Genomic DNA, 9128 nt, shown 5'->3' on the forward strand with positions numbered 1-9128 from the left:
ACAAAAATATGTTCAAAGAAACAGAAGTGTAGCGCAGGTCTTCAGGAGTGAAGGAACCTTCTGTGTCAGGAATGAATGATGGTTATTTTGCAGATTTTCCTTTATGACGCTGGATTTACAGCATTGTAGATGAATACAGTTCTCCTGTGAACCATGAACGAATTGTTAGGTGGAGCAGGCACAAGGGACTGAATGACCTACTCCTGTTCCTATGTTCTGTTGCACACTAATTCCTCAGTGCACAATGACATAGAAATAAATGTTACTTTGCCAATAAAGTCACTATACTGTCACGACTCACTGGGGATAGTGCGCTGTAGCATCAAGCCCCACTACTCCCCGAGCCGAGACAAATGTGAGACAAATTGCCCCAATTCAACGAACTGTTTAATTTAGCTAAAAGAATACGAATACCAGGTTTATAAACTTAACAAGTAAATAACTTTTTTTAAAACAAATTGACTTTAACCAGTGGCAAAAAAAGAAATATGCACTGCTAACTTTTAGCTCTATAACTTAAATTCTACCCTTTGTTAACCCCTATACCCAAACACAAAACATGGATTTTAAGTGTGAGATAAAACAGTTCCATAGTGCCAATCTGAGCTTCAGGATTACATAGGTTGACTTTAATTGCTTTCTTCCAAATTCCTTGCAGGTTGTTGTGGCTGACATGAGGTGGTCTCCCAGCACTTGCAGTCTGTGGTTCTCTGGTTGAAACTTGCTTTTAATGTCTCTCTACTGCTGATTTTTTCCCCTCTTCCTCCTGATAGGGGTCCCTCAAGGAAAGCAGGGTACAATGATGTGAGGAATAGCCAGCTAGTTACTATAGCAAGATTACTGGAGTCTTACAAAACAGAGGTTTCAGGTCTTTCCTCTTTTCGGCTAGGAGCTGATCTACTGCACTAATCTCACACAAAACCTGGCCACTTGGTCAGAAGCCAATCAAAATGCTGTCGCTAGGCCGTCCCCTCTTAAGCCAGGCCTCCTTTCTAGCACCATTCTGTCCAACCTGACACGCACTGCTCCAGGATAGCAATGTTGTTGATTTTCTTCTTCCTGCTCCATTGAACATGTCTTTTAAACTGCAACCATGGTAGTTTTTAAAGCCACAGTCCAATTTTAAAGCCACAGTCAAAAAAATAAAAAATATGTTCTTTACATGCCTCCACCCTTAAAAAGATGAAAAGTAATTTTTTAAAAAGCATTTAATCACAGGGTATGTGATACATAGACAACAAACACGAGACTTACACTCATTCACCCATCCTTCCCCATTATACAATCTTAAGTATTAACTGATTTCAGTAATTTACACCTGGGACAATGCATCCACAATCACATTATCTTTACTGACAATGTGAACAATCTTTATGTTGAATGGTTGGAACAATAGACTCCATCTAAATAGTCTTGCATTTCGAGTTTTAAACTTCTCAATGAGCGGCAGCGGATTATGGTCAGTGTAGGTTAGTGTTCCTTTGTTATTGTCCTCTTTTTTCTGTTCTTTACCTCTGTTCCTTTGACCTTCTTTGCTCCTACTTCTATCCCTTTACTTGCTTTTGGATTTTGCTTTTTCTTTTCTTAATCTTTACTCTTGCCCTGTTCTGCATCATTACTACTGGATTTAACCCAGATTACTTTGTGTTTTTGTTCCCTGCCTCTGCTTCCTGAATTTGCAGGTTTTTCCCTTTCTTTACTTTTTCTTTTACCCTATCTTTACTTCTAGATTTGTCCCTTTTCCCTCTATCTTTGTCTTTGCTCTGTTCTCTATCTCAGTTTCTAGATTTTGATTTGGTCTTTTTTTCTCGCTCTCTGCTTTTACTTCATTCTTGACTTTTAGATTTTCATTTGGTCTGTTTTGTTCTCTCTTTGCTTTTGCTCTGTTTACGATATCTACTTCTGGGTTTTGCCTCTTTACCATTACTCTGCTCTGGATCACATGTGCTGTATTTTGTCTTGACTTGTTTCTCCAACTCTTTTCCATTAGTCTGGTCTCATTCTACTTTACATGCTCCTGTTTTCGTTTTGGGTAATGGTCCCACACAATCTACTAATACCCAACTAAATGCTTCTTCAAAAACCAGTATGGGTATTAAAGTTGCTGGTTTGATTACATCTTGAGGTTTAGCTACTACCTGACATGTATGACACATTCTACAAAATTGCACTACATCTGTATGAAGTCTTGGCCAGGCGAAGTGCCTGTTCATTGATGCTTGGGTTTTCCGCATTCCTACATGTCCTGCCATGGGAATCTCGTGCGCTACTCGCTATATCTCCTTATGATATTTGGGCGGTACCACTATCTGATGAATAACCGTCCGTTCCTCAGCCGCACGTCTGTGAGGGTATCTCCACTTCTTCATCAGAACTCCATTTTTAATGTAATAGCACTCCAGAACTCCTTCAGCCTCAACTTCAGTGTGAGCTGACTATGCTAGCTTGTTTAACTCTGGATCTGCTTTCTGAGCCTTAATTAAGGAAGACATGCCAAACACTTCCTTTGAATTATCCTCATCCTCAAATAAAGTTTCGGCTACTCTAACATCTGCTCGACTTCTGGTGATGGACTTTGTTTAGCCATTGCTCTGGCCACCACACAAGATGGAAAAATGCCAGGAACCTGCTCTTATAACTGCTCTGTCTCTTTAGCCCCTTTCGGACTTTCTGTGATTATGACCGGAGCTATAACGTTCACTCCTGCCAAATCATTCCCCAACAGTAGATCCACTACATCCACAGGTAGTTTCTTAACCGTTCCTACAACCACTGATCCAGACAACAAATCACATTCCAATTGCACTTTGTACAAAGGAACCGGGATATACTCTCCATTTATTCCATTTAACAATACTTTAGCTTCCATTGAACTCCCTGAAGGGAAAACTAGGTCCTTCTCCAACGAAACAGTTTGGGTAGCTCCTGTGTCCCTTAATAGAGTTATGGGTTTAGCTGCATCATTTGATGAAAAAGGGATTATCTTCCCTTTAGACAAAAATGCTTTATATCTCTCATCTACCTTATTCACTTCACCTGCGTTCACAGCAGTGTTTACCTCCAGACCTTTATTTGTGGTTAAAGCTACAATTTGATCTGTGGCATTTTCTTTGAGTTCCGTGTTCAGACTTACTCTTACGAACTCCAGTAAGTCCCATTAGCTTCCCCCGCAACTTCCAGCATTGCGAACGAATGTGTCCCACTTTATTACAGCGGTAACAATTCAGCCTTCGAGTTTCACCTCCACCCTCAGTATCTTCCTCCCTGATCTGGGGAGGAAATCTCAATGTATTCCCAGCTATCCATTTTATACCATGGCTACTCGCCTTCCTTTCACTCTCCCACTTTCTATACGTTTCAGATTTATGGGGGTGATTGATAAAAGGTTTAGTTTTATGGATCTGCTCATAATCATCAACCACTATTGCTGCCTGTCTGGGAGTTGCAACCCTTTGGTCTTCCACATGGGTTCTTATTACATAGGTAGGGAGTTTTTAAACTCGTCCAAGAGAATGATCTCCCTGAGAGCTTCATAGGTAGTTTCAACTCCTAATGCTCATATCCACCATCAAAACTACTTCAAGTCTTTCAAATGCAATGTAAGTTTATCCAGGCTGTTTCCTTAAATTTTGAAATTTTTGCCTGTACGCTTCAGGGACCAATTCATATGCACTCAAAATGGTCTTTTTCACCACATCATAATCCCCAGAAACCTTCTCTGACAGTGAGGCATACATTTCCTGTGCTCTACCTTTCAATTTGCTTTGCATGGGCAATGTCCAGGTTTCCTCTGGCCAATTCATCTGTTTAGCTATCTTCTCAAATGAAATAAAGAATGCTTCAACATCTCTTTCTTAAAATTTTGGAGGAGCTTGTTCAAATTTAAACATCTTCTCACTGGATTCTGATTTGGACATAAGTGGTGTCTCTTTTTTAACTGCCAGCATTCTAAGCTGAAATTCTGTGTCCCTCTTTTTCTCTTTCCTCCTTTTCTAACCTCACCATTTCTAACTCCCTTTGAAATGCCCTTTCTCTTTCTTTTTCTGCTGCCTCTAACTCAATTTTTTTTCATTTCCTTTGCTTGTTCATGTTCAAGCTTCTTCATTTCTAACTGAAGTCTCACCACCTCCAGCTGTGACTTGCTAGTGTCAGGTATCACTTCCAACTTCAAATGCTGTGCTATACCTTCGATTATCTCTGTCCTTCTAGCTCTGGCAGGCAATCCTACTCATAATTTACTTGCCAATTCTATTAACCTGGCTTTTGGGATCCCTTGTAAAATTGTCAGGGACATCTCTTCCACTTGCAGGAAGGTTTTGGCAGTTTCCAGTGCAATCTTATTTTTGATGGTACAAACCTGGTGTTTCCTTTTGGATTTTATTATTTACTAAATCTACACCCAAATTGTCACTGTCTTTTGTTCCAAAAGGTCCCAGACTCGAGCCCCCAAACTTTGTCACAACTCATTGGGGATAGTGCAGTGTGGTATCAAGCCCCACTGCTGTCCGGGCCGAGACAAATGTGAGAAGTTTAATCAGACCACCAAATTGCCCCAATTCTACCTAACTGCTTAATTTAGGTTAAATGAATACGAACATCAGGTTTGTAAACTTGACAAGTAAATAACTGTTTAGTGAACAAATTGACTTTAACCAGTGGCAAAAGAAAGAAATATGAACTGCTAACTTTTAACTCTATAATTTAAACTCTACCCCTTCTTAACCCCTATACCCAAACACACACACACACACACACACACATAAGACACACAAAACATGGATTTTAAGGGTGAGATAAAACAGTTCAATAGCGCCAATCTGGGGCTCAGGATTACATGGGTTGACTTTAATTGCTTTCTTCCAAATTCCTTGCTGTGGCGTGCAGGTTGTTGTGGCTGACACGGGGTGGTCTCCCAGCACTTGCAGACTGCTCTCTGGTTGAAATTTGCTTTTAATGTCTCTGTTGCTGATTTTTCCCCTTTTCCTCCTGACAAGGGTCTCTCAAAGAAAGCAGGATGCAGCGATGTGAGGAATAGCCAGCCAGCTACTGTGGCAGGATTACTGGAGTCTTACAAAACACAGGAGAGAAAGGTTTCAGGTCTTTCCTCTTTTCAGGCTAGGAGATGATCTACTGCACTGTCCTCACACAAAACCTGGCCACTTGGTCAGGAGCCAATCAAAGCGCCATCACTAGGCAGTCCCATCTTAAACCAGGCCTCCTTTCCAGCACCATTCTGTCCAACCTGGCACACACTGTTCCAGGATAGCAACATTGTAGATTTTCTTCTTCCTGCTCCATTGAACGTGTCTTTCAAACTGCAGCCGTGGTGGCTTTTAAAGCCACAGTCCAATCTTAAAGCCACAGTCCAAAAAACAAAAATTTGTTCTTTACAACACCTGTTTATGATCCTGCATAATGAACACTATATGTGACACGCCTTGAAAGTTAAATATGTACAAAAGCTTTGTGTATATTTTCTTTTGGAGAAATAACTTCTTAAAAATAAATGATATGGAGAGTATCTGACACTGAAAACACACTCCCACCCCTAAACATGCCCCTTTAACCAATTCTATCCTTTATCATCTGTTATTTCTCATCACCATGAAAGTTGAATTTTCTTTTTCTGTATTGAACATTGTAAGATAAAGGTTTATTTGTCAAATAAATATTGCATTGGGCAGTGCTGGAATCCACAGTCTTTGATTTGTCATTCTGTGTAACTGACCTCCAGTATTGGATAAGCAGAAATTTTCTACATTATTCAGAAAACTGAAACCATCGTCTGCAGTCCCTCCCACAAACTCTGTTCCCTAGTCATCAACTACGCTCTTCTCCCTGTCCGCTATCAGAGATTGAACCAGACTAATTGCTGCAGGAGATTGCAGAGATAGAAAGGTGCAAAGCTAAGGACGAATCTGAAAACTTGTTACCTTATTTGACTCTGAGCTGAGCTTCCAACTCCATTTACTCCGTCACCAAGATCACCTCTGTAACATCACCTGTTTACATCCTTGCTCAACTCAGCTGCTGCTGAAACCCTCATTCATGCCTTTATTACCTTCCGACTTAAATATTCCAATGCTCTCTTGGCCAGCCTCCCACCTTACGCTGTCCATAAACTTGAGCTCATTGAGAACTCTATTGCCTGTTTTCTAACCTGCACTAGGTTCTGTTCAGAAACCACCCATGCTCGCTGGTCTATATTGGCTTCCTGTCTGGTAATGACTTGATTTTAAAATTGCCAACCCTGTTTTCAAATCCCTCTGTGCCATCACCCCTTCCTATCTCTGTAAACCCCTATAGCCCTACTAGCCTCCAACATCAGTGTGCTCCTCCAATACTGGCCTTTTGCACATCCACAATTTTCTTCATCACCGGTGGCTATGCCTTCAGCTGCCTAAGCCCCAAGCTCTGAAATTGACTCAAAAGCTCTCTGCTGTAGTTGAAGCTCAAGATCAGCCACGATCATATTGAATGGCAGAGCAGGCTCCACAGGCCACATGGTCTACTCCTGCTCCTATTTGTTGTGTTCTCTTGGTCATCTGACCTAATATTGCCAATGTGTCCCAGTGTCAAATTTTGCTTGATAACACTCCTGTGGGTGTAATGCCTTGGGATGTTTTATTGTATTAAAGACAAGTTGTGTTGGTACTCCACATCTGGCTTTAAGTATGTTTCAGGGACACACATTGTTCAATGTTAGGAATAATATATTTAAATCATACTGTAATGGTGAATTGAGAATGCTATAGTTAATCTGAAGAATTAATTCACAGGTCTAGTCATTCAATCACCTTCTGATTGCCCTTTGTCAATTCCCAACATGCAGCATTCAGCCGATTGAAATGATGTATCTTTAAAAGCTGTGATTGAGCAGTCTTTATTACATGCACCATTTGCAAAGTAGAAATTCCTCACTGACCTCTGCTCAAACATTAAAAATGATATTCTGTAGTACGTGGCCTATTCTGCACTGCATAAATCTGAAGCAAACCACACACACGTCCAAATTCCACCCATCAATAATGTGACCCTTTTAAACAGGAATCAAATTTTTTTTTTCAAATGTCAGGATCTTAATGAGATGTTTAGAAATAGATGGAAAAACAACTGTGTTGTCAATTTTATTTAGTAATGGTAATGTATGTATAGAGCCCTTTTCAAGTTGCAGAATGGTCCAAAAGGACTCAGAATCAATGAATTACATTTGAAATGTAGTCACTTGTTTAGTAGCACAAATGTAGCAGCTGACTTACACACAGCGAGATTCCATAAATGGCAATGAGATGAATCACTATTTAATCTGGGTGGTGTTGGTAGAAAGATAGATGATGGCCAGAACTTGGAGAACACTTTGCTCTTCCTCAAAAACATAACACAGGATCTGAATAAGCAGACAGGCTTCAGTTCAACATTTCATCTGAAAAATGGCAACTCCAACAATGCCACATTCCCTCAGCGCTGTAAGTGCCAGTCTAGATTATATCAAGTCTTTGAGGGGATTTTAAACGTATAACATTCTGACAAAGAATGCTAGTCAAGTTGACATATTTCTTCAGCATCCCTGTCTCCACCCCATTCCCATTAGCACTATCACATGATTTCTGGCTGTGGAGGGACTGATACAATCTAACGTAGTCCAGCTACATTAGTTCATTTTTACCATTTCATCTTGATGATCATGTAAGTTTGTTTATAAGTCCCAGTAAATGGCTACTTATTTTGGGATGGGCACATCTATTTGGGCCAAAAGGAGAGGGACTGTCACGGAACCACCATGGAACCAAATATTGGGTACAAATTAATTGATTTGATTGATGGTTCACTTGATAATTGCATAAAAGCCAGAGGAGGAAATATTAGAAACGGTAATCAAATGCTTGGTCAAAGTGTTGTGTTTAAGAAGGATCTTAAAGGAGGAGATGGAGAGGCAGAGATTTAGGGAGTGAATTCCAGAGTGCGGGGCTGTCTGTTACCGAAGTTGCAGGTGGAGGGGAAAAGGGAAAAGGGGATGCACAAGAGGCCTCAGTCAGAAGAACAGAGATCCCCAGGGGGAAGGAGTGGAAAGTTACGGAAGAGTAGAAAAGCAGCATATTATCTAAATAGTGAAAGATTGTAGATCTCTGCAGTACAGAGGGATCTGGGTGTCCTGGTACATTTTTTTTTATTCACTCATGGGATGGGGGGCATCACTAGCTAGGCCAGCATTTATTGCCCATTCTTAATTGCCTTTGAGAACTGAGTGGCTTGCTAGGTCTATTCAGAGGGCATTTAAGAGTCAACCATATTGCTGTGGGTCTGGAGTCACATGTAGGCCAAACCAGGTAAGGATGGCAGAATTCCTTCCCTAAAGGACATTAGTGAACCAGATGTGTTTTTACGACAATGGTTTCATGGTCATCATTAGACTTTTAATTCCAGATTCTCCTGACTTTTTTAAAAATCGTTCATGGGATGTGGGCGCTGCTGGCTGGGCCAGCATTTATTGCTCATTCTTAATTGCCTTTGCGAACTGAGTTGCTTGCTAGGCCATTTCAGAGGGCATTTAAGAGTCAACCACATTGCTGGGGTCTGGAGTCACATGTAAGGACAGCAGATTTCCTTCCCTAAAGGACATTAGAGAACCAGTTGGGTTTTTAACCACAACGGTTTCATGGTCATCATTAGACTTTTAATTCTAGATTTTTTTATTGAATTAAAATTTCACCATCTGCTGGGTGGGATTCAAACCCATGTCCACAGAGCATTACCCTGGGTCTCTGGATTACTAGTCCAGTGACAATACCACTAAGCCACTATCTCCCCAATCATAATCACAAAACGTTAGTATGCACGTACAGCAATTGATTAAAAAAGCAAATGGAATGTTGTTGTTTATTGCAAGAGGGATGAAATAAAGAAGTAGGGATGTTTGGGTACAGTTTTACAGGGCATTAGTGAAACCACATCTAGAGTACTGTGTACAGTTTTCGTCTCCTTATTTAATAAAGGACATAATTACATTATAAGCAATTCAGAGAAGGTTCACTCGACTGGTTCCTGGGATGAGGTGGTTATCTTATGAGGAAAGTTTGGTCAGGTTGGGCCTATATCCATTGGAATTTAGAAGAATGAGAGGTGATCTT

This window comes from Cetorhinus maximus, chromosome 21 (genome assembly GCF_964194155.1).
Source record: "Cetorhinus maximus chromosome 21, sCetMax3.hap1.1, whole genome shotgun sequence".
NCBI lineage: Eukaryota > Metazoa > Chordata > Chondrichthyes > Lamniformes > Cetorhinidae > Cetorhinus > Cetorhinus maximus.